We start from the raw sequence: 26,836 nt of genomic DNA on the forward strand, positions 1-26,836 counted from the left end.
TGGCTTTTCATTTGTTCCTACTTTTTTAATAGAGAGGGAAGGGGAAGAAGAGGGGGCAAGGGAAAAAGGAGGGAAGGTAAAAGAATGGGCATACTCCTGGGAGGGAGAGTGCATTTGTTTCCACATTTATGACTTTCAAGATTGTTTTAAAATTTGAAGGCAGAATTTGAATTGGTTCATTTTTGATAGATTTGGAGAAACAGAAGAATATATATTTTGGAGGGAGAATAATCGGTGATGCAGATATAACTGTTGGTACTTTTTATTTATTTTTTTGAGAGAGAGAGGGGAAGGGAGATGAGAAGCATCAACTCATAGTTGCAGCACTTTAGTTGTTCATTGATTGTTTCTTGTACATGCCTTGACGGGTGGGGGGAGGCTTAAGCTAAGCCAGTGACCCTGGGCTTCAAGTAAGTGACCTCTGGGCTCAAGCCAGTGACCATGGGATCATGTTGATGATCCCAAGCTCAAGCCAGCGACCCCACGCTCAAGCCAGCAACCCCGTGATCAAGGTGGCAACCTTGGGGTTTTGAACCTGGGACCTCAGTGTCCCAGGTTGACACTCTATTCACTATGCCACTACTGGTCAGGCCCATTGATACTTTTTGGCAGTAAAGAAACTAACCTGATAAGAGTAAATGAAGCTACAGTGCCTTTTATATAAGGGACTATGCTAGATGTTTTCAAATACTATCATGTTTGACTCACCTATGCCCAAACGCAGGGCTGGATAGGGCCAGATGACGGATGAGCCTAGATGTCCACCTAGATACTCTGTAGGGAATGCTCAAAAGAGTCTCAAGATGAAAGCAAGACTTGAGGAAGATCACAGTGGTAGGCAGGATAATATGGGGGCAGGAAGGAAAGGTTAAATTCAAAGAGGGCAACAAAACTCAGTAATCTGAAAGAAAAGTGATACTAGCTTTTTTAGGGGGGAGTCCTTGTTTGTGGAGTTAAAGGTATAAACACAATTTCTTTCTAGGGAGGACAAGTGATTTGGAATAAAGAATAAAGAAAATTAGGCCTGACTAGGTGGTGGCACAGTGGATAGAGTATTGACCTGGGATGCCAAGGACCCAGGTTTGGACCCCTGAGGTCACCGGCTTGAGTGCAGGCTCATCCGGTTGAGTGCAAACTCACCAGCTTGAGTGCGGGGTCGCTGGCTTGAGTATGGGATCATAGATTTAACTCCATGGTCGCTAGCTTGAATCCAAAGGTTGCTGGCTTGAAGCCCAAGGTCGCTGGCTTGAGCAAGGGGTCACTGGCTCAGCTGGAGCCCCCAAGTCAAGGCATGTATGAGAAAACAATCAATGAAAACTAAAGCGCTGCAACTACGTGTTGATGCTTCTTCTCTCTTCCTGTCTGTCCATTTCCTCCCTCCTTCCCTTCCACACTTCTCTCTCACTTAAAGAAGAAAAAAAAAAAAGAATGAGGCCCTGGCTGGTTGGCTCAGCGGTAGAGCATCAGCCTGGCGTGTAGATGTCTTGGGTTTGATTCCCGACCAGGGCACACAGGAGAAGCGCCCATCTGCTTCTCCACCCTTCCTCCTCTCCTTTCTCTCTATCTCTCTTCCCCTCCTTCAGCCAAGGCTCCACTGGAGTAAAGTTGGCCCTGGCACTAATGATGACCCCATGGCCTCCACTTCAGGTGCTAGAATGGCTCAGATTGTAGAGGAGCAATGCCCCAGAGGGACCGAGCATTGCCCCCTCGTAGGCATGCCAGGTGGATCCCGGTAGGGTGCATATGAGAGTCTGTCTGCCTCCCCCCACCCCCACCCCCACTTCACACACACACACACACACACACACACACACACGAGGAAACTTAGGTTTTGCAGACTCCACCACTGCCACTATCCAGCCAAGGTCAACCCCTGTTCCTGGCCACATTGTTCTCCATAGGAAGCCCTTGGGCCAGGTCTGCTTTGAGCTGTTAGCAAAGTTCTACAGACAGAAAACTTTCATGCTCTAAAACACTGGGAAAAAGATTTGGTTAGTAACGTTCCTATTTCAGTTATTCTGGGATTTATGTGTTAGGGTAGTAATAGCACTGGCAGCAAGTCCATCTGTGGGGAGAGTTTGATGATGAGTTTTATCCTGAAGCATGCTGATGGGTCCAGGAATTTTGTCCATGGCAAATGCTGGACCCAACACAAGTAGTGCCATCACCTGACATAACGCACATGCTGCACTGCCAAGCCGGGGTGGGTGGATGACAAACGTGGTCTTTGGCAAGGTAGAAGAGGACATAAATGTTGTGGAAGCCACGGAACACGTAGGTCCAGGAATGGCAGGACCATAAAGCTCACTACTGCTGACTGTAAACTAGTAAATTTGACTTGTTTTGTCTTAACCTCCAGACCATTCCTTCTGCTGCTCACTCTATCCTGTAATCTTTGTACTCTCACTTCAGCCCTCCAAGTCTAGCTGGATTGCTGATTATGAAACAAAAACAGTAAAATGAAGAAAGTTTTGAGCCTGGACTTAGTGGAGAAGGGTGGTTCCTATAAGGGGAAAAGCAAAACAGGTTTCATTTGAAGGGTGAAGGGGGAGAAGGATATGGGGACACACTTGTGTGCAGACGGCAGAAAAATCAACTATCTTAAACTAAAACTCCAAATTCAAACCAAAACCTTGGGCTTAATGTTTTTCTAAGTAATACAGTACTTCCCTGTTTGCTTGCTGCTGGGGACAAGAGGGCTAGCCAGGGGGAAGTCAACTCTCAGCTTTCCATCCTATGGAAAGCCTTCTCCAGAGGTTGGGCAGGAGCATTTTCAAGTTTATTTCCTTAAATAATCTGTAGGTATTCTCTTATTCCAACTTGAAACTCTCAATTTCTAATTTTCTAGTTTTCCAATCTCTTTGGGCTCAAGTGTCAAATTTTTTTTAGAATCAAACACAGCATAGCTTGTCTAATGATTCATTGTTGCCTGGTCAAAGGACATCTCTGGATAAAACTGGAATTTGTGCTCTTACTAACTCCGTCATGTTAACTTTCTCTGGGGTGGGGACACAGAAATTCAGGAGCAGAGAAAGTGGACCAAGGAGCTGCAAGTCTCTCTCCATGGAGTAATCAGCAAAGGATTGTTTTAAGCATGGTTGAGTCCAGATCTGCCTGAGTATGGTGATTTTTATTTGTGGGGGTGATGAATAGGAAAGGGGGAATAAAGGAGTGTAAATACTTAGATTCTACATAAGGCCTCAATAGGGGACTGCTTCTTGGATTCAAGTCTTGCTTTAATCCTAAGTGTTTATAAAACCTGGTCTCTTCCCTCCACACAATTCCAGGTGGGACTTTTGTTTAGCTCTGCCACACTATACATAAGTATTCTTAAAGTCCCATAGTTATAACTGGCTTAGAAGTAGGAGGTTGTTCCAAGCTCCCTCAAGGTGTAAAAGGGACATGTTCTTGGGAAGAGAAAGGAGAAAGCAATGACTGGCAGGGCCAGCTGGTCAGTGGTAGGTGGGGGATGTTTCTACTCTGCACTTACTCCATTTCCTGAGTTGCTTAGGCATAGCTTCAACTGTGGGATATAAATCGACAGGGTAGAGTGGGGATGCAGGAGGAAAAGAACAGAGAAAATTGTGTTAGGACTGAACTTATTTCCAGAAGCTTTATTGAGATATAATTGACATATAACATTGTATAAGTTTAAGGTGTACAACATGATTTGATACACACTTTGCAAAATGATTACTATAATAAAGTTAATTAAATCCATCACCTCACACAGTTACCCTCCTTTTTTTGAAGTGAGAATCCTTAAGATCTACTCTTAGAGAGTTTCAACTATATGATACAATATTGTTAACCACAGTCAGCATGCTATACATTAGCTCACCAAAATTTATTCATCTCATAACTGGAAGTTGTGTGCTTTGTCACCTTTGCCCACTCCCCTCACCACTATCACACCCCCTCACTCCACCCCTGGCAACTAATCTACTCTGTTACTATGAGTTCAGTTTTTTTTTAACTCTATATATGTGAGATCATGCAGTATTTGTCTTTCTCTGTCTGACTCATTTCACTTAGCATAATGCCCTGAAGGTTGAGCTCTTATGTTCTGAAAGTGAGATGAGAGTATCAGTTCCGTATCTTGAACAGTAAGCCACACAAATATGTATAATTACAATCAAATAAATTCTAGGAGAAAAAGGTTGGCAAGTTAGGTCTAGAATTTTATCAGTTCACTATTCTATGGTTTCCTTACCGCGCAGTATACCTTTAACTCCTTGCCGTGGGATTCTAACTGCCTTAACAGGAAAGGAGGAAACAAAAACCTCAGAAATCTTTCACATTTCACATGTGAGTCTGTCCTACCTACCGTGCCAGGCTCACTCCTAAAAGAAAAACAGCATGGAAGAAAGGGTAGTCAGTCTTGTCTGAGAAGCCACGTAATATAGTAGAAATAAAATATAAAATTTGGGAGGCAGGCCCGATGGGAAAAAAATCCTACTTTTGCTATTTTCTACCTGTGTATTACTTAGCTAGGTCTGCATTTTCTTTTATAAACTGGAGATAACACCTACTTTTGCAGAGATTAAATGAGAAAGTCTATGTGAAAGCATTTAGTAGCTGCTAAATAAATGCACGGTAAGTGAAATTCAATGTGCAGTAATGCCCAGCATTTTATTTTCATGGTTGGTAAGACATTTAAGTTGAATTCTTTATATTTTAATTTTAGTATGTACCAGAATAATGGAAGGTAAGACAAAGCATGCTGTAGTTATTAGTTCTACACAATCATAAATTATTTAAACAATTGTTTTAGTACACAAAATTTCACATATTCAGAAGCAGAGACTATAAAGAACTGCCATGTATCCACCCTCCAGCTTCTACAATTACCGTCCTTGACTACTCATTTCCTTGATACTGCCAAATCACACCATCACAACTTGATTTTGAAACAATCCTAGATATATTTCCTCATAAATATTTCAATGTCTAAAAGATTATTTTTTTAAAAAAATTAGGTATGACACCATAACAAAACATCATTAACACAACAAAAATATTAAAATTCTTGGGTATTATTAAATACCAGTCAATCACCACTGTGTAACACAGCTTATTAAGTAAACAAATTTTCACCTGACCAGACAGTGGCGCAGTGCATAGAGCGTTGGACTGGGATGCGGAGGACCCAGGTTCGAGACCCCAAGGTCCCCAGCTTGAGCGTGAGCTCATCTGGTTTGAGCAAAAGCTCACCAGCTTGGACCCAAGGTTGCTGGCTAGAGCAAGGGGTTACTTGGTCTGCTGTAGCCCCACGGTCAACGCACATATGAGAAAGCAATCAATGAATAACTAAGGCAGGGGTCAGGAAGCTTTTCGGCTGAGAGAGCCATGAACACCACATATTTTAAAATGTAATTCTGTGAGAGCCATAGAACAACCCATGTACTTTATGCATTATCCAATAAAAATGTGGTGTTGTCCTGGAGGACGGCTGTGATTGGCTCCAGCCACCTGCAACCATGAACATGAGCGGTAGGCAATGAATGGATTGTAATACATGAGAATGTTTTATATTTTTAATGTTATTTTTTATTAAAGATTTGTCTGTGAGCCAGATGCAGCCATCAAAAGAGCCACATCTGGCTCGCGAGCCATAGGTTCCTGACCCCTGAACTAAGGTGTCACAATGTGCAACGAAAAACTAATGATTGATGCTTCTCATCTCTTTTCCTGTCTGTCTGTCCCTATCTATCCCTGTCTCTGTAAAAAAAAAAAAAAAAAGTAAATGAGTTTTTACCTACATTTATATACCACTTATTTCAACAGATCAAATTCCAAGCAGCTCCCGAGAGGCAAATTAAAGTACTAAACAAATTGAAGAATTACCGTTTAGTCATGTCTTATCTAAAGAGGTCACTACTTCCAAATTGTGCAGGAACTACACAGTATGTCAGTTGCCATTAATCTGAAGAGAGAGAGGACATTTATTGATAGCTATGACAATACTTCTTTTGGCCAGAACTTTATGAATCTGTGAAAAACTAGAGGTACATGGTTTTAGTCAACTCAGGCTGCTATAACAACTTACCACAGCCTGACTAGTGATGGCACAGTGGATAGAGCGTTGACCTGGGAGGTTGAGGATCCAGGTTCGAAACCCCGAGGTTGTTGGCTTGAGTGTAGGCTCACCAGCTTAAGTGTGGGATCAGACATGACCCCATGGTTGTTGGCTTGAGCAAGGGGTCACTGGCTTGGCTGGAGCCCCCAGGTCAAGGCACACAGGAGAAACAATCAATGAACAACTAAAGGACTGCAACTACGAGTTGACGCTTCTCATGGCTCTCCCTCCCTGTCTGTCTCTCCAAAAAAAAGCCCTAAAACAACAAATTACCATAGAGTGGGTGGCTCAAACAGAAATGTATTCCTCACAGTTCTAGAAGCTGGGAAGTACAGATCAAGGTGCTGGCTGATTCGGTTCTTGGTGAGAGCTTTCCTTCTGGCTTGCAGATAGCTTTTCCTCTGTGGGCGAGCTGGGATCTCTCTCTTCCTCTTCTTATAAAACCTGTTCTAATCCCATCATGAGCCCCCCCCCCCCACCCTCATGACCTACTTTAATTACTCCCCAATTCCACATACCATCACATTAGGGGTTTTATGAGGACACAAAAATTCAGCCCATCGGCCCTGGCCTGTTGGCTCAGTGGTAGAGCGTCGGCCTGGTGTGCAGGAGTCCCAGGTTCGATTCCCGGCCAGGGCACACAGAAGCGCCCATCTGTGTGCCCCTCCCCCTCCCCTTCTTCTCTGTCTCTCTCTTCCCCTCCCGCAGCCAAGACTCCATTGGAGCAAAGTTGGCCCAGGCGCTGAGGATGGCTCCATGGCCTCTGCCTCAGGTGCTAGAATGGCTCTGGTTGCAGCAGAGCATCACCCCCTGGTGGGCATGCCGGGTGGATCCCGGTCAGGCACATGTGGGAGTCTGTCTGACTGCCTCCCCATTTCCAGCTTCGGAAAAAATACAAAAAAAGAAAGAAAAAATTAAAAAAAAAATTCAGCCCATAACAAAACTACACATTTATAAAATGATTAAAAAGTTTGAAAAGCCAGTAAGCTTGCAAGTCACAACTAATTCTTTACCTTTCTCTAAGTGACTCTGGCTCCAAGTATCTGAGATCATGATTCTTGGACATTTTTCTTCATACCTTAATGTGACCCTGGTGCAGGTGGAACTTATAACCCAATATCCCTACTTCTTCCTTCCCTCTGCCACCTCAGCACCAAAGCAAAATTACAGGAAAATAATTGTCAGCTCCTGTCATATTAGGGGAATTTTTCATGAAAGAAATTAATTTCCTCCCTCTTACTAGGTTGATTCTCTACAATTCAAACAAAGGCTGACAAATACTTTTAGATCCTGCTAAGCTTGCAAATTTGCCAAAAGGAAAAAAAAAGTGTAGGTGGAACTGTTTGTAGTCACTCTTGGTCCCTGTCCAGGCTGGCTGCTTCCACTTCAGAAGCAACCATGTTTCACTAGTTGTGGGTGTGTAGCTGCAGGAGCTGCAGCAAAGAATTTCTGTGCAATGAACAAATCCTATGAAAACAGAACCCCATTTCTCCCAATTTAGTCAAATGATTTTGTTATTGGTCCTGAAAATATTAGATAGGACTTGAAATAATTTGCCCTTCAAAAGCTGTGGGGAAAAAAAGAAAAAAATTTGGCAATACTATCAGCAATGCTCTGGAGAAATACTTGGTGCCTGGAGGGCTATACAGCAGTACTTATCAGAAGTAAAAAATACATGGCCCTGGCTGGGTAGCTCGGTGAGAGCTTTGTCAGGACCCGCAAAGGTTGTGGGTTGATTCCTAGTCGGGGAACATGTAGGAACAGATCAGTGTTTCTTTCTCTCTCTCCTTTCCTCTAAAATCAATAAAAATTTAAAAAAATTAAAAATACATACATATATATATGTATATATGTATACACACACACACACACACACACACACCCTTTTGCAGAGCAAATCCACTCTGGAATCAAAATAAGATATACTTAATAGATGTGTGTACAAAGATACCCATCTAAGCACAAATTAGAATACAAAAAATTAGAAATTCAGTGTCTCTCAGTTGTATTATGACTGGTTAAATCATCTGTAGGGGTAAGAAAAAATGATGCCTTTTATATAATTAATATGGAAAAGTCCAAGATGACCTCAGTGCAAAGTACAGGAGTATACATGGCATCATCTCTGCTATATAAAAATGGGGAAAAATAAAAATATTCTTACTTACATGTACAGGCAAGAAAAAAAACTCTGAAAGAACACACAGGAAGATAAGAGTAGAAATTATCATGAGGGTGGGAACTGTATAGATGGAAGACAGTCGAAGACATTGAAAAAATTTTTTTTTGCTGAGTGGTGGTGACACAGTGGATAGAGTATCAACTGGGAACGCTGATGTTGCTGGCTTGAGCATAGGGTTGCCAACACAATCCCAAAGTCGCAGGCTTGAGCATGGGGTAGCCAGCTTGACCCATGGTCAAGGCACATATGGGAAGCAATTGATGCACAACTAAGTAGAGCAAAAAATTGATGCTTCTCTCTCTCTCTCTCTCAAAAAAAAAAAGAAAAAAAAAAGAAAAAAAAAAGGCCTGACCAGGCAGTGGTGCAGTGGATAGAGCGTTGGACTGGGATGCGGAGGACCCAGGTTCGAGACCCAGAGGTCGCCAGTTTGAGTGCAGGCTCATCTGGTTTAAGCAAAGCTCACCAGCTTGGACCCAAGGTATCTGGCTCAAGCAAGGGGCTACTCGGTCTGTTGTGGCCCCCCGGTCAAGGCAAATATGAGAAAGCAATCAATGAACAACTAAGGTGTCGCAATGATTGATGCTTCTCATCTCTCTCCGTGAAAAAAAAAAAGAAAAAAAAGTGCACCAGTAGATAGATGATCTATTTAAATAATTTTAAAAAATCTGGCTGGAAAAAAAGATCTGGCTGGGAGCCATACATAACTAACCAATTATTCATTGCTCACTCCCTTAAAATAGACTAAGAAAGTAAAGTGGCCCCAATGCAACCTTAACTGTGGGGGCTTGAGAAAAGTGACTGTACCTAACCAATTCCTGGAAATCAAAGTTCTGTGAGTCCAGGGAATTCTGAAACCAGTAACTTTGCCAAAGAATTTCACTTGCCTCCTGGAGGTATTCTCTAGAACTCAGAAAGAGTGGGTAGACAAAGATAGAAGACATCATGTTCCTGCAATCAATTAAAAATCTTCAGCAGGATGTCTGCCAAAAATGTGCATATTATTCACGTGTAAATCTAAACACATGCAGGGAGAAACCTGTAATTGCATTGTGGTGGAACACTTTTACTTTAATTTTCTTTAATGCTAAACTGCTATTCTAATAGTAAATAAAGTTCTAATAAACCTAGTTGGGAAAAATCTTTCTAATTGATTACTGTGGATTACTCTATTTTGAGGTTGATTTCTCTCAAAGACGTGTGTTCATCACCAGTAAAAATTATCTTTCATTCCAAGTTTTAATGACCTTGACTGGTAAAACCACCTTGATCTTTTCCCTCAGGATGTTAGGTGACTAAAACTGCCCTCGAAACAGTGAACGCTATTTAATATAACATCCCAGTATCTCCCAATATAAAGGAGCCATATCACTGGTGATACTCAAGATGGTTTTAGGCAATACGTGAACAAAGTAGCAAACATCAAATCACATAGTGAGTTGCTCCAATCTTTCAAGACTTCAGATCAAAAGCACTTGGCTGGTAAGAGTATCTAGCTGGGCTTTAGCAATTGACTGTTTTCATTGTACTATTTTTTACAGTTGCCATCTTGACTTTCTTCTTCTTGTCAGAGGTCTAAAACGCAAATGTTTGTCTGGATTACCCACACTCATAGAAGCACAACAGGACTGCGGGCACTCCTACATGTTTCAGTAACCCCCTTGGTCACACATAACAAAAATCCAATGGTTTTTCCTTAGGGCTTAACTTTCCCTGAGTCAAATTCTCCCCGGGGGCTTCTGCAGGACACCCTGGGCTCTCCAGGAATGGCGTAGTATACTGTATAAACTGGAGTCAAGCTGATTTTCAATGCTGGCTATTTTTCTTGCTGTGACTCTATAGTCAGTCAACCAAATGCTGCTACTTTAGCTACCTTGGAATTTGAGGGGGATAAATGAGATGGCAAATGTAGAGCAGCTGGCATAGTTTAATATGTGCTCAATGAATGCTGATTTGAAATTCAGGCAGGTCAGGAGATATACCCAGGCCATCTAAGTAGAGAGTGGTTGGAGACTAGACTAAATGATGAGTGAAGCCTTGAATGTGAGGCTCCTCACTCCAGCTGCCATGCTCTTTCACCTTCCCACACTGCCTCAAGTTCTATAGCACTTTTTCCATCTGTCCTTCACCATTGCCACCCCCAGAATTCAGGCCTACCTCATCTTTCACATTTGTAATAAATATAAAGACCAGCTCAGTCCGCAGTTGGTATTATGTAGCCAGCATTGCCCAAGAAAAATTTTCTAATTTGTTGATTCCAGATATATTTTAAAACATGAGCCTGACACAGTGGATAGAGCATCGGCCTGGGATGCTGAGGACCCAAGGTCGTGACCCTGAGGTTGCTGGCTTAAGCAAGGAGACACTGGCTTAGCTAGAGTCCCTGGTGAAGGCACAAATGAGAAAGCAATCAATGAACAAATAAGGTGTCGCAACTATGAGTTGAGGCTTCTCATATCTCTCCCTTCCTGTCTGTCTGCCCTTGTCTCTCTCACTAAAAAGAAAAAAAAAAAATTTTTTAAACTATGAAATATACTGCTCACAAAAATTAAAGGATATTTCAAAAACAAATATGAAGTGATAAAATATCTAATTTTTAGCCCTGGCCGGTTGGCTCAGCGGTAGAGCGTCGGCCTAGCGTGCGGAGGACCCGGGTTCGATTCCCGGCCAGGGCACACAGGAGAAGCACCCATTTGCTTCTCCACCCCTCCGCCGCGCTTTCCTCTCTGTCTCTCTCTTCCCCTCCTGCAGCCAAGGCTCCATTGGAGCAAAGATGGCCCGGGCGCTGGGGATGGCTCTGTGGCCTCTGCCTCAGGCGCTAGAGTGGCTCTGGTCGCAACATGGCGACACCCAGGATGGGCAGAGCATCGCCCCCTGGTGGGCAGAGCGTCGCCCCTGGTGGGCATGCCGGTGGATCCCGGTCGGGCGCATGCGGGAGTCTGTCTGACTGTCTCTCCCTGTTTCCAGCTTCAGAAAAGTAAAAAAAAAAAATCTAATTTTTGTGAGCAGTATATATAAATACATACAGAAAAGCACACACTCCAAAATCTTCAGCTCACAGTGGACACCCATGTAACCCCCATTCAGGTCAAGAAACAGAACACCAGGCAACCCAAAAGTCCCTATACCCTCTCAAGCATTATTCCTCCCACCTTAGCTAACCATTTCCTCTCTTTATTTATAGTTTTTACTACCTATATATTCCTAAATCATTTGGTTTTGCCCATTTTATAAAACTTTTCCAAAGCGGCTAAACCAATAAATGCTTCCACCAGCAAGTAGTTTCAATTGTTCCAACTCTTGGCCAACACTCGGCATTTTCTGTGTTTTCCATTTTAGCCATTTTTGTGAGAGTGCAGCAGCCTCTATCTCATTGTAGTTTTAATTTGTATTTCTCTAACCATTAAAAAGTTGAGCACCTTTACATGTTTATTGGCCATTTGAATACCCTCTTTTGGGAGGTCTCTTCAAGTCTCTTACTCATTTCATATTGAGGATTTTTTTATTTTACTTTGTTTTTTTTTTATGATTTGTGGGGCTATAAATTCCAGAAAGGAGCAAAGCAGATATACTTCTATCATAGAAATGAACACATTTGCCTGATGCTGTTGGATACCACTAATTCCCCTTACTCTGGTACCTAATCCACCAATGAATCCTCTGTGAGAAATGTACAGGCATGCCTTGGAGATTCTGTGGGTTCAGTTCTTGACCACTGCAAAAAAGTAAGAATTGCAATAAAGCCTGATGTAATCTTTTTGCTGGTGGAGGGTCTTGCCTTCAATTTGTAAATCACGCAATGTCAGTAAAGTGCAAACAAGGCATGCTTGTAGTCAACTTCATGTATTCTCTCTAAAACAACGTAGAATTGTGCCATGGACTTTGCTAAATATTGGGAATATAATGGTAAAAAAATAAAAGTAAATAAGTACAACAGCTTTGAAATGAGATCATTATTGCCTGGCCTGTGGTGGTACAGTGGATGGAGTGTCGACCTGAAACGCTGAGGTCACTGGTTTAAAACACTGGCTTGCCCTGTCAAAGCACATACGACAAGCAATCAATGAACAACTAAAGTGAAGCAGCTATGAGCTGATACTTCTCTTTCTCTCCCCACTCTAAAATCAATAAGTTAAAAAAAGAAAAAGATTAAGAGTTGGAAAACCCCCCACTATATTGGAATCCTGTCTCTTACGTTTACCAGCATGGTGACTTGAGTTAAGTCAATTACCTATTTTAGCCTGTTTCCTCATTGGAAAAAATGGGGCTACTAATTCCTATTTCATAGTTGTGAGGACTAAATGAGACAATATATGTAACAGGCTTTGCACAGTGGCTAGCACATAGGAAGCATTTAATAAACGGAAGCAATTTTAAATTTGGTTATTTCCATGGCTTCCTTTTCTCCTTGGAAGGAGAAACTAAGCAGATGTCCATTTCTCTCCTAGCTGTTCCAGTTCTTACTCTAAAGGAAAAAATGGCATTTGGTTTTAGTTAAGTATTCTTGGAATTTGTCCTATTGACTGCTTTCACCTTGAGTGCCTCTATAGCAGAGCTTCAAAAATTATCTAGGGTTAAAGATCAAAAAATAATTACTAATGGACTGTTACTACTTTTTTTCTGGAAAAAAAGAGAAAAAGAAATTACTAGAAAACAAATAAAAAAAGGATTTGAAGACTGGCCCTGACTTGCAATGTGACCTATAACCCATACTTTTGGTGGCACTACTATAGAGCACTTCTGTATCTAAGGGTACATACAGGTCAGAGCCTGAAATGTGGAGGAAGAATTGCTCTTGGTCCTGAACCACCAGGTGGCCACCTAGTGGGCCTTTTTCTTTTTCTTTTTTTTTAGTGGGCCTTTTTCTAGCCTCAAGACCAACACTGTCCCTCCCTAGTTCAAAACTATTCAGTTTCCTTTGTCTTTAGGATAAAGCCCCAATCCTTGACCACAGCATCCAAGGCATCCAAAGCCTTCCAGGCAGGTTCCACACAACTCTTGTTTTTTCAACAAAGGAGAGACAGAGACAGAAGGCCAGACAGACAGGAAGGGAGAGAAATGAGAAGCATCAACTCTTTGTTGCAGCACCTTGGTTGTGGTGTGGGGGTCTGGGGGCTCCAGTCGAGCAAGTGACCCCTTGCTCAAGTCAGCGACCTTGGGCTGAAGCCAGCAACATGGCTCATGTCTATGATCCCAAGCTTAAGCTGGTGAGCCTATGCTCAAGCAGATGACCTCAGGGTTTCGAACCTATGTCCTAGGCCAATGCTCTATCCACTGTACCACCACCTAGTCAGGTGACATAACTCTTAGTATTTTTCCACTGATCTTTATTCCACTAGACTCCACAGTCCAATATAGTAGTAATTAGCCACATGGGGCTACTGAGCACTTGAAATATGGCTAATTTAAGAACTAAAACTGTAATCTTAACTTTAACTTAAAATTGTATTAAAATCTAACACATAATTCAATTATTACAACAATTTTAGGCATGTTTGGAATAACTCGTATATGTGAATCTACTTTTTAACTAAACTTTATGAAGTACGGAGCTAAGCTGTCAGATAAAACACACCAGATTTCAAACTCTTAATTAGTAATAAAAAATAATTGAAAACATTCAAAACTATTTAATACGTTTTAATACTGATCACATATAAAACTATTTTTGATAAATTGGATTAAATAAAATACATTATTAAAATTAATTTCAATCGTTCCTTTTTACTTTTCTAATGTGGCTACTATAAAATTACATGTGGCTTGGGTTGTATTTATACTGGACAGCTCTGGTCTAGACATCCATGCCCCAAATCCTGGAATCTCTCTTGCTTCCTTCTCCTTTACCTTCACTCATGTTTGAATCATTAGCAACTTTATCTTGACTACTCCTCTCCATATGCCTACTTCACTCAAAACTCTTCAATGGCTTCTAGAGCACTTAAATTCACCAAGGATGCAGACCTCACCTTCTACCACTCCTCTTTGCTCTCTATACTTCAGCCACATTGGCTTCCTTGCTAAACACAACGCTCTCTCACTTTAGGATTCTGCCCTGCTATTCCCTTTAGTCTCGAATACTGACCTTAACTTACTCCCATTCAGGTCTTAGCAAAATTTTAGCACTACCAAAATTTTGCCTGTTCTCTCCCCCAGAACATGGCTTTATCCAAATACCCTTTTCAATCTTCTTCATGGAACATGTTATGGGATATTATCTTTCCTTCTCTCTCTTTTTAAATATTTATCTTATTGATTTTAGAGAGAGAAAAAGGGAGAGACAGGAACATCAGTCTGTTCCTCTATGTGCTCTGACCAAGGATCGAACCAGCAATCTTTCTGCTTTGGGACGATGCTCTTACCAACTGAGCTATCCAGCCAGGGTACCTTTCCTCCTTTTTAAGTTTTTTTTTGTAGTTTTCTGAAGTTAGAGGTGGAGAGGCAATTAGACTACTGCATGTGCCCAACCGGGATGCACCTGGCATGCCCACTAGGGGGCGATGCTCTGCCCATCAGGTGCTTTGCTCCTTTGCAACCAGAGACATTCTAGCACCTGAGGTGGAGGCCATGGAGCTGCCCTCAGTGCCCGGGGCCAACTTTACTCCAATGGAACCTTGGCTGCAGGAGGGGAAGAGAGAGAGAGGAAGCAGAAGGGGAAGGGTGGAGAAGCTGATGGGCGCTTTTCCTGTGTGCCCTGACTGGGAATGGAACCCGGTACTTCCATACGCTGAGCCAACCAGCCAGGGCCTTTCCTCCTCTTTTGTAAAACTTATTGATAGTCTGTTCTCTCCACTAGAAGCAGGAACAGAAACCTTTGCTGGTATTGTTGCTGCTTAATCTATTCTAGTGTGTAGAATAGGGCCAGTTACAGATGTATGCTCTTGAAACAACCTAAATGAATCAACATCCAATTACCTACTAGACATATCTGCTTGACTTATAATCACTTCAATTTCTACAAGGTCGTAACAAAACCTTTCTTCCCTAATCTGTCTTTCCCTTCCCTTGTTTCTTTTCTTTTTTTTTTCTTTTTCTGAAGCTGGAAACGGGGAGAGACAGTCAGAAAGACTCCCGCATGCGCCCGACCGGGATCCACCCAGCACGCCCACCAGGGGGCGATGCTCTGCCCCTCTGGGCGTCGCTCTGTTGCAACCAGAGCCACTCTAGCGCCTGGGGTAGAGGCCACAGAGCCATCCCCCAGCCCGGGCCATCCTCGCTCCAATGGAGCCTCGCTGTAGGAGGGGAAGAGAGAGACAGAGAGGAAGGAGAGGGCGAGGGGTGGAGAAGCAAATAGGCGCCTCTCTTGTGTGCCCTGGCCAGGAATTGAACCCGGGACTTCTGCACGCCAGGCCGACGCTCTACCACTGAGCCAACCAGCCAGGGCCTTGTTTCTTTTCTTAAGCAAGAGGAGGGGAGATAGACTCCCACATGCACCCTGACTGGGATCCAACCAGGATCCACTCTGCAACCCTTATCTGGGGCTGATGCTTGAATCAACTAAGCTATCCTCAGCGCCCTGGGCTGATGCTCAGACTAATCAATTAAGCCACTGGCTGCAAGAGGGGAGGAGAGAGAAGGGGGAGAGAAGCAAACAGTCACTTCTCATGTGTGCTCTGACTAGGGATCAAACCCAGGCTGGGCCAATGCTCTATCCACTGAGCAAACCGGCCAGGGCCTCTTCCCTTGTTTCTAATCTCAATGAATACAATAACATCCTCCCAGCTGCTCTCCCAACAACTAGGGAGTTATCTTTGCTATCTCCCTCTTAGTCATTCCCTTATCCAATCAGCAATACCACGCTCTCAACCACTTTGGTTGTATTCTTCAGGTCTATCGGCTGCTATTTCAGTCAAAAGTCATTACTCTTTCACTGATTTCTGTTTTCTCCAAATTGTTTTCCATGCCTCTGATTTTTGCACATCTAATATGTAAATCCAATCTATGATGCTTCTATTTAAAATCTCCCACCTCACTGGTGGTGGCAAAGTGGATAGAGCATGGACCCGATATGCTGAGGTTCCAGGTTTGAAACTTTGAGATTGCAGGCTTGAGTGTGGGATCATCAATATGATCCCACAGTTGCTGGCTTGAAGCCCAAGGTTGCTTAGCAACCTTGACCAAGGGACCCCTTGCTCAGCTGGGGCACCCAGTCAAGGCAGGTATGAGAAGCAATCAATGAACAAATAAGTGCTGCAACTATTAAGTGCTTCTCATCACTCTTCCCTCCTCCCTTTCTCTCTTGTGTACACACACACACACACACACACACACAAGATAAAACTTTCTAAATGCTTCTTCTTAGCACTCAAAACGAATTCCATGGCATTCCTGGCCTTCACGTCTACAACTCTTCAGGAATATTCCAGACATTCCTCAAACAGCATTATCTTCTGCACCCAACAATCTCTCCAGAGTTTGTCTCTTAATCTTTGCTCGTATTGTTTACTTTGCCTAGAAGGCCCTGCCTCAATTTCCTTACTAAAGCTAATTGCTTCTCCAGTACCACTGCATTCTTCTCTTCCAAGGTAAGAGATTCATTCCTCTTATATGAGATTACACAGTATTCAACAGTTTACCCTCATTATATTGATAATGCCTATTTACTTGTATGCACTCTACAGCATAAGATCAATGAGGGCAAGGATTCCAGGGAAATCTTTAGCTGAATAAATACAAATAAATTCAGTTTCAGAAGAGCATATTGCTGCTCTGGCTGATAGTGCAGTGGCTAGAGCACCCCTGGGGACTGCTTAGGTCGCTGGTTCCATCCCGGAGTTGCTAGCTCAATCTCTGGTCAGGGCACATAGAAGAAGCAATCAATGGCACAGCTAGGCTGAACGAGTTGATGCTTCTCTCTTTCACAAAACAACAAAAAACAAGCAAGCATATAACTGAAAATTTGATAACTGTTTATCAACTGAAGCAATGAAAATATTAGATCAAAAGAAAACAACAGAGTATGGCCCCAATGTCATTCCCTCTGCTATTTTACACACAACGATCTAAGTTACACCAAGACTTTACAAGTCTTTGCTATACTACATCAATCTTACAAAATAAGCGGAGGAAAAGATTATTTATCCAAGGCCAAAAAATCAGTGGGTAGTATGGATTTAATTAAACCTGTCAGCTCTCCCGGATTTGTCTCAGATATCCTCAATTCCTCGATAAGGGATGCCAAAAGCTGCACGGTTAGCTGGCTGGGAAAACTGGGTGGGAAAGTAATTCTAGGGCTCCTCACTTAAACATATATCAATGTGTTGGGTTTTTTAACATATCAGCCCATGTAAACCAAATTCAGAAGGCTGAACTTTGCAAATCAATCTATCAAAATAAACTTTTGCTGCTCTCTTACCAAATACATCATAACACAAATCTGACATTCCAGACACACACAGAAACAAAAAACGCAGCACATCTCTACCTCAGGTGAAAGTAATCCAAGGGAACTCAGATAGCAGTTAGTAGGATCTAGGGAATAAGAGATACCATTAGAATTAAAAAAAGAAAGCTAGCTAGCTAGAGGAATATATATATACAAGTCGTCATAAACCCGATCATCGTTCCTTCTATTCTAACCTCAACAGCGACTCCTGTTCCAGTCTGCCTAGCTGAATCTACGGCCACTTTTAAGTTAAACCTGGGAGCCCTTCCACCTTCCAGCACTCTGCTAGGTTCCTCAGCTAAGTCACAGGGCCCGTTTCCCCGTTTCTCAGCGCTCGGGCCGGAGAGACACGAACGTTAGCACGCGCACTCTACTTTCCCAACTCCTAGGCCCCTAAGGAAGAGGCGGGAAGCTCCACGGCCGGGCGGACAGCTCCACCGCGCACATGGCCGGCCGCAGCTCCCTCCCCTGTGCCGCGCAGGCGCCGGGCGAGCCGGGACTTGCGGTCGCCGAGAACGGATCATTCCGCCACTTTCTTTGTGTGGCTAAAGCTCTAGAAATGGCCCGTTTCCTTCCCCTTCATTAAATGCAAAAAGCAGATCCTCTCGCCCTCTTCTTCTCTCCGGAATGGAGTCGTGCAGTGGGTCGGTGGGGGGGACCTGATGACGAGGTCCGGGGCGGAAAGGTTCCGACGCGGGGTTGCCGAGGGCCGGGTCCGGGAGGGATGCTGGGAGCTTTGACTCACTCGCACACCATGTGTCCCTCCGCGCGCAGCACGGGGGACTTTTCGGTGGGGATTTTGGGCGCCGACCAGACGCGGCATTTTCGGAAAATAGCGCCCTGTGCAGCCGAAGCGCTTTGTGTGTAGCGGGGCCGCGTCAGCCCGGCCGGGTCCGAAGCGCCTCGGGTCCCCGCACTACCTCCTGCTGCTCCCCCGTCGCCGCTCCCGAAGCTTTTCCAGGTCAGTGCGGGTCTGTGTAGGGCCCTGTTACCACCGGATGTGGAAGTTGATCTCTTCGCTGGTAAAAAATAATTCCACTTCCCCCGGAACCCAGATCATCCCCGCGATTTCCTGTTTATTGCATTAAGGCGCCGGGTTTCCGGGGCTCCTGGCCCCGCTTATTCCGCGGGGGTCGGCGGGGTCGGCCTGGGCGCCCGCTCCGCCCGCGCCGCCGTCGCGCATTGTCCGCTGGGCACCGCGCTTCTGGGAGGGGCCGGCAGACATGGTGGCGGCCGCCGCCCCCTCCTCGGGCCCGGCGAGTCGCGGCCGCCTCGCAGCTCCTCGCCGGGCAGGTCCCGAGCGGCGGCCCCGCGGCCCGCACGGTGTCGGGCCGGGGCGACGGGGGTTCTGCGGGCGGGAGAGAGAGGCAGAAGCGGCCCGGTCTCGGCGCCTGCCGCCCCGGGAGCCGTGGATCTCTTTGTCTGGGCGGCCCGACGGCCTTGCCGGGCTCGCTAGGGCGGGAAACAGGCGGCCGGCCTCGGGCACGTTGTGCCTCGGAGCTCCCGGGGCCGGGAGGCGCTCGGGCCGCGGCGGGAGTGGACGGTCCAGACAGGGTTAATCGAGGAGCCCGTCCCGCCCCGTGCGGGGCTGCCACGGCGACTGTCTCGGCCTCGGGGACTGTAGTCCTGTGGGGACGGAGCCTGCCACTCCGGATGCCGGGACTCCTGCTTCTGGCGCTTGGCTGCCGGGATCTGCGGGTGCATGGCTTCGGGGAAGAAGTTGAGAATTTTGCCAGGTCATTTCTGCCTGGGCACTGTTCATCAGTGTGTTTTTAAAGTATGTTTTCTTGAAGCCTTCCTACCGTGTTGAATCAGCGTATCTAGCCTCAAGGGTTCAACGTGAAAACTGAAACCAAAGGAATTATGTAGGCCTGCTTTGTGTGTGTTTTCCCATTTTAAGCTTGTTTGCAGTACACATACTCCTGCTTTAAACCTGATTGGACTGTGGCGAGCAGACATCTGTTCAAAGGAGGGGCAGAGACCACAGCGCTTCTGAAGGGGGCTTAGTAATGTGGAAATATTTTAAGTACTATCTTTGGACAATGATTTGCTGTCTGGATTCAGGCAAGTTACTTTCTGAAGTACAGTTTTTATCTGGAAAATGGTTTGATGTAGACAGTAAAAGGATCTTTGTAATTTGCCATCTCAATTAAGATGATTGCACTGTGATGATTTATTATGTGGAAGTTAGTGGTCAAAAATTATTTTGGCAGAGTTTTTGTCTCACATACTTACCCACCCAGTTTGGTTTAAATTTCACAGTGACAGGTAATCATCAGTATTGACACTTCCACTTTCAGGCTCAAACTTTGAAATTAAGGAACCTAAAGATGGCTTTATCTATTTTTCATAGTTTTCCACTTTTTAAGTAACAAAAATAAAGTCATTACATGTAACATAAATGACATATTGAGCAAAGAGTGACATTGTTTTGGATTGCTACAGGTCTTTTTTAAATGTCTGGATGAGTAGAAGTCGTTAGATTCTTTAATCTACTGTGTTTAGGCTGTTGTGATACCACATTTTTTAACCTCTGGAACAAGCCACTGTATTCTCGTGCCTTTCTCTTTCTTTTTTTTTTTTTTAAACTGAGAAATGTGTCATTTCTAGCCCATTCCCACCCCACAAGTCAAATCAAGATTATTATATCAGACACATTTAAAAAATATGTAGAAGAATGCAGGTTTCTATTTTTTCCCCCCTTAGGCTTTAACTTTTTTCAATTTGGGATTTAGATGCAAAAACAACATCACGAATAAAGATTGCATAATCTGCATGTGATCCTGGAGACTCGGGAGCATTTGAAAAGACTAAGTAATTATTTTTCATTTCACAACTTATTTTTACTGATGTACACAAATAAAACATGAGTTCCATATTGGATGTGCTTGTGAAAACTTATATATAAATGTAATTTTAATGTTTTTGAAATGAAGCTAAATTCATTTCCAGTTGTTTTTTCTGAACTCTATCTAGTCTGATTCTGTCAGTCTGTAGTTCTGTACTGTTCCATCAACAGGAAGCATCTGGTCATTCTTCATGTAATTGTTAGAAAATGCCAGGTATACTTTTGATCTTTGCTATTCAAATGAAAATGTCAGATTGGATCTTGGTTTGCTCCTGCCCCCTCATCTCTGAGATGTATTTATGATGGGCCATGTCTTCTGTAGAACGGACTTTTTTTTGGGGGGGGGACCTTGAATACCTCATGAATTAGTAATAGTAACAGGTAAAGCAAACAAGTTATAAGGAGTTCAGAAGTTATTACATGGAATTTTGAACCATGACTTCATTTTGAGCTGCATTTTTGGCGGTGAGGTGTCCCTTTGCAAGGAGCCTGAGCACTGAACTTGCTCAGGATTCCAGGATTCCATTGCTTCTCTCAGCAAACAAAAAACAAGCCAAACAAAACTTAGAGTTCAGGGCAACTTAATTTTCTAATGAGAATCATTTCTTTGGTCCCACAGCTTTCCAGCTAGTAATCATATGTTTTTATAACACTAATGTGTACAGCTGTAGTTGTGTATTATACGTAAGTTTTCTAAAGATCTTACTTACTAGTACCATCATGTTCTCTAGAAGGTAAATCTATTAAATCTGTTAGTGTTGTACTAGGCTTGAGTTTCCTCACAGTGTTGACAACAGTGCTCTGCACAGGGAAAATGCTTTGGTGTGATCAGCTGTCAGTTCAGTCTTCGGGGGGCTAGTATACCTTTATTTGGACTAAGATATACTTAGTATGTGTAGAGGCTTTGCATGAAGTAATTTTGCCACTGAAGGTAAATCCATACTCCACGTCATTAGTACATTTAGAAATAGAAACCTAGAGCTCGTAGCCCTAGTTCTTTTAACTTTTAATGGGAGTAACTGTAAATGCTAGCAGGTGGGGCCCAAGATGCTAAAGCACAAATCGAGAATATGGAAAATATTTGAATATTTTAACCGACTGTAGAGTCAACACTATAGTATAATTTTTTAAGAAAGTAAATGTCATCTGATGTTAGTAGAACATCATATATAAAGCATGGTGTTAGCCGCACTTTATTTTGTACTGGTTGTTTTATACCTGGGACATTATGTCAGCTTTTTAGATAGCGTACTATCATAATGGGACCTTGTATTCATTCTTAGACTTTATATCAGAATCATCTGGCAAATTAATTTAAAAAAACACCTCACAGAGGCCCAGGCTTAAGTAGGATAGGATGTGGGCACTTTGTTTTTTCAGGTCCCCCAGGTGATAGACACTCAAGTTTAAAAACCAGAGGACCTTGATCATGGGGGAAATGGAAAAGGGGAAAGGTTGAAAAAAATGTGAGGTTGGCCCCAAGGAAGAGAAACTCATCTAAGTTATGATGGTTGGCTATAAATATTTGGAGGTCTGTCACACAGAAAGATGAGGTTTGATCTGACCAAAAAGAACTAAGAGCAATGTGCAGAAGTTAGAAGGAGGCAGGTTTCAACATTCTTCCAAGAAAACTTGTTAGGGATTTTAAGGAAGAGGAATTGATGTGCTGAATGAGAGTTTGGGCCTGGTGTCTTTAAGTTTCCTAAGTCGTTTCAAATTACATGACGTGTTTAAGGTTGCAGGTACAAAAGTGGAAAAGCAAAAGGTAATTGAATGAAACAAGCTGGTTAGCTTAACCGGATCATAATTTTTATTTTCTTAGATAAAGCTAAATGAGTGTTAAATGAGTGCTATTTAAACTCAGCTGTAATATAACAGACCCAAAAGCCTTCTGATGTGGAAATTCCCATTTAAAGGAATTTATTTTTTATTTTATTATTTATTTATTTAAAGTGAGAGGAGGGGAGATAGTGAGACAGGGTCCTGCATGCGCCCTGACAAGGATCTACATGGCAACCCCTGTCTGGGGCAGATGCTTTGTGCATCTGGGACCATACTCACAACTGGCCTGAGGCAGAGGCTCCACAGAGCCATCCTCAGCTCCAAACCAATCCTAACCTTGGCTGTGGGGAGGAGAAAATAGAGAGAAGAGGGAGGGGAAGGGGAGAAGAAGCAGATGGTCGCTACTATGTGCCTTGACTGGGAATCAAACCTGGGACTTCTACAGGCTGTGTTGATGCTCTACCACTGAGCCAACCAGCCAGGGCCAATTTATCTTGTAATAAAGATACTATTAAATTGGTAGATTGTGAGCATACCAGTATTGGTGATAATGAAAGCTGTGTGTTAACATTTAACTCCCTTTTTAATCAGATGAAATAGGTAGTATTATCCCCATTTTTCAAAAGAGAAAACAATCAGAGAGAAATGAGGTAGCTTGCGTAAGGTAGCAGTTAGTGGTAGAGCCAGGACTTGGGGATGCAAGCAGTTTGACTCCAGAGCCAGTGACTCTTGATCATTATGCTGTAAAATTGTAAAGAACCTAAATATTTCACAGTGATTGCTGGAATATATCTATCTCTACAGTGGGGTACTTGCCTGGTCATTAGAATGATGTTAGAAGAATGTAAAGATATGAGAAGATGTCTTGGTATGTGGAAATAAAATAAAAACCACTTTAAAAACAGTTCCATTTTGGTTAAGAAACACACACACACACACACACACACACACACACACACACACCCTGCTCACAAAAATTGGGATATTTTCAAAATGAATATGAAGCAATAACATATCCCTTAATTTTTGTGAGCAGTGTATGTATATAAAGAAATATATTGACATTTGGAAGGATATGTGCCACATTTTTCAGTGGTTATTTCTAAGTGTAGGTTTTTAGGTGATTCTTTTTTCTTACCAAATTGTCTAACTTCTATGAATATGGATTTATTGTGCATTACTTGTAGTTAAAAAGATATAAAGGACACTCACTCCTTTTAGGGAGCCACGCCTCTCCCTTCTCATCTCTTCCCCAGGCTTGTTACCTTTTCCCTTCTTTCTCCTGAGCTCCAAGGGCCCCTTCTTTTGCCTCTGTAATTTGTTTCCTGAACTCATTTCTTTTACACTCCTACCTCTGTGACTTTTTAAAAAAACTTTCTCATTAAAAAAATACTAAGATGTTATCTGTCAATTAAAATTAAAGATTAACATAAGCTGTGCATGTTGATGTCAGTTAGGAAATCACATTTCAGACTTTTTAAGTGAAGTGTTTTGTATTTTTTTGTTTTATTCTTTACCATTCTAGAAGCAATAGGTTAGTTGAATACAGAAAAATATCTCTGACTCCTGCCATAATAATCAGTTCTCTATTTTGTTATGTTTTCTTCAACTTATGCATAATGTTTTAAATGTATTCATTCTAGCCTAGTCACTCTAGCTACGTGACTTTAGGCAGCTTATTCACTCTGTGCCTCAGTTCCTCCTTTGTAAAATGGGGATAATTGTAATACCTCCCTCCTGGTGGTTGGGTGGATTAAATGTTACTCATTACTGCATGTAAAGAGATCAGAGCAGTACCTGATACATAGCTGATAACTCAGTAATTGCTAGCAATTATTATAGGGCCAGAGCCCACTAAATCCCTTGTGGTGTAATAGGTTTTAGAATTAAGAATTTTTTGGATATAGGCAAGGTAATGTTTTATAACTTTCAACAGAGTCCCTCTTAAACATGTTAGCATTTTTGCAGGAAAACACGTGAATGTTTACACTACATGGGGTAAATAAAGACTTTAAATAGCTTCATGTCGGTTCAAGTCTGGTTTTTACTGCTAAATAAGTTATTTTGGGTTTCAGAGCTCTTCTGGATTTTGGAATTGCAGTTGTGGAATCTGTAGAATATTTACTCAATTTTGAATCCTATTTTATTTTTATATTAGAACACACATTTTTATGGCATCCAACTTTATGATTTAAAAATTGAAAAAAGAAGAAACATTCACTTCTATTTCCTTTGATTAAAAATATGTGCCTGACTGAGGTGGCACAGTGGATTGAGCATGAGTGCAGGACGCTGTGGGCTCCTGTTGGAAACTAAGGTCACTGGCTAGAATACAGGCTCCTTGGCTTGAGTTCAGGCTTGCCAGGTTGAGCATGGGTTTGCAGGTTTGAATGCAGGATCATTGACATAATCCCAAGGTCTCTGGTTTGAGCCTGAAGGTCTCTGGCTTGAAGCCCAAAGTTGCTGTCTTGAGCCCAAGGTGGCTGGCTTGAGCCCAAAGTGGCTGTCTTGAGCTCAAGGTGGCTGGCTTGAGCCCAAGTGGCTGGCTTGAGCAAAGAGGGTCGCTGTTTTGGTTTGAGCCCCCTAGCCAAGGCACAGTGTGAGAAGCAATCAATAAACAAAGTGAAACAGCTATGAGTTGGTACTTCTCATCTCTCCCAACTCTCACTTTCCCCTTTCCTGTTTCAAAAAAAAAAAGGCTAAACCTATCAACTGATTCTACTGCATAGTGAATCTTTTCTGGAAGAGGCTTGTGAGTTCCTCTAATCCAGTTAGCCTTTTTCTGTCTCATTACATTTGAGGGATAAGACATTTCTAACTGTAATGGTTTACTATAGCAGTGATTAAAGGAGGTGAGTGGAGGCCACCATGGTACTTCTAATGTACCCTCCTATTCTGTAAATGTGAAAGCTGAGGTGGACATATACTCTAAGTCATAATATAGAACTGGACATTGAATGAGGTTACTTCCTTTTATGATAAAAGTTATTGGATGTGCAGCCCCTCTGACTCCTGTACTCCTTTGTGTCAACAGCACTCACCATGTATCCAAACAGGTAAAAGTTTTAATTTTTTTATTAAAGTATAGTTAACATATAATATGAGTTTCAGGAGTACAAAATAGTTATTCAACATTTATATACCTTACAATGTGATCACGACAATATATCTAGTAGCCATCTGTCACTATGCAAAGTTATAATGATACGGCTGTATATGCTATACATTACATCCCGTGATTTACTTATTTTTTAACTGTAAGTTTGTACCTCTTATTCCCCTTCACTTTTCCCACTCATCCCCCAAACCCTCTCCTCTGTGCCAATCATCAATTTGTTCTGTATAGCAATAGTCTTTGGTTTTCCATTTGTTTTTTAGATTTCATATAAATGAGATCATATGGTATTTGTCCTCTGTCTGACTTACTTCATTTAACATAATTTCCTCGAGGTCCAAACATGTTGCAAATGGAAATGTTTCACTTTTTATGGCTGAATAATATTCCATTGTATAATACCACATCTTTAACCATTCATTGATCAGTAGACACTTAGGTGGCTTCCATGCCTTGGCTGTTGTGAATAATCCTGTTTAGTCTGTTTGAGCTGCTATAAGAATATACTGGGTAGCTTATTAATAACAAAATTTATTTCTTACAGTTCTTGAGGCTATTAGGTCCAAGTTCACGGCAACAGCATGGTTGGGTTCTGGTGAAAAGCTTTGTGCAGGTTGCATAATCCTCTGTTGCATAATCACATAGTAGAAGGAGCAAGAGAGCTATCTCAGATCTATTTTCATAGGGTCATTAAATCTCGATGATCTATCTACCTTCAAGACCTAATCACTTCCCAAAGGCCCTGCTTTTTTTTCCTTTCTTTTCCCTTTCTGTATTTCCCCGAAGCTGGAAACGGGGAGAGACAGTCAGACAGACTCCCGCATGCGCCCCACGGGGATCTACCTGGCACGCCCACCAGGGGGCGACGCCCTGCCCACCAGGGGGTGACGCTCCACCCCTCGGGGGCATCACTCCCTCACGACCAGAGCCACCCCAGCGCCTGGGTCAGAGGCCAAGGAGCCATCCCCAGCGCCCGGGCCATCCCTGCTCCAATGGAGCCTCGCTGCGGGAGGGGAGAAGAGAGACAGAGAGGAAGGAGAGGGGGAGGGGTGGAGAAGCAGATGGGCGCCTCTCCTGTGTGCCCTGGCCGGGAATCGAACCTGGGACCTCCGCACGCAAGGCCGACGCTCCACCACCAAGCCAACCGGCTAGTCAAAGGCCCTGCTTTTTAATGCTACCTTTAAATGACTTTACCTTTAAATGATCTAAAAAAAATTTGCTTTACATCCTAACTGGCTTGTGTGAAACTTTTTTATCTTTGCCCACGTGATTGCTCCATCTCTGTTTCTTTATTCCATTCACAGGGACCCTCAGTTTCTCTTCCTTAGCTTATTCTTGTATGCTTATTTCTGTAGGCACTGAACTTGAACTTGATATGTTACCTCTCTGATTTTACTAGGCTTCTGTTGTTAAATTTTCTACCATCTATTCTGTTTATCCTACCAGGT

At 42.9% G+C, this 26,836-nt stretch overlaps 1 protein-coding gene across 7 annotated transcripts in view; it reads left to right on the forward strand.

Annotated features, from left to right (window-relative positions):
• Window positions 1-16,429: 16,429 nt before the first annotated feature.
• Window positions 16,430-26,836, forward strand: part of GABPB1 (GA binding protein transcription factor subunit beta 1) — a 55,365-nt gene continuing 44,958 nt past the window's right edge. Inside the window, exons 1-2 of one of the 7 annotated variants that reach the window (XM_066276435.1) lie at window positions 19,415-19,707; window positions 20,379-20,457. The gene's annotated coding sequence lies outside the window, so the exon portion shown is untranslated. Of the gene's footprint in view, window positions 18,605-19,414; window positions 19,708-20,378; window positions 20,458-26,836 lie in introns of those variants that run through there. The other 6 variants (XM_066276441.1, XM_066276437.1, XM_066276440.1 and 3 more) reach the window with 6 other exon arrangements.

This window comes from Saccopteryx bilineata, chromosome 4 (genome assembly GCF_036850765.1).
Source record: "Saccopteryx bilineata isolate mSacBil1 chromosome 4, mSacBil1_pri_phased_curated, whole genome shotgun sequence".
Classification (NCBI taxonomy): Eukaryota; Metazoa; Chordata; class Mammalia; order Chiroptera; family Emballonuridae; genus Saccopteryx; species Saccopteryx bilineata.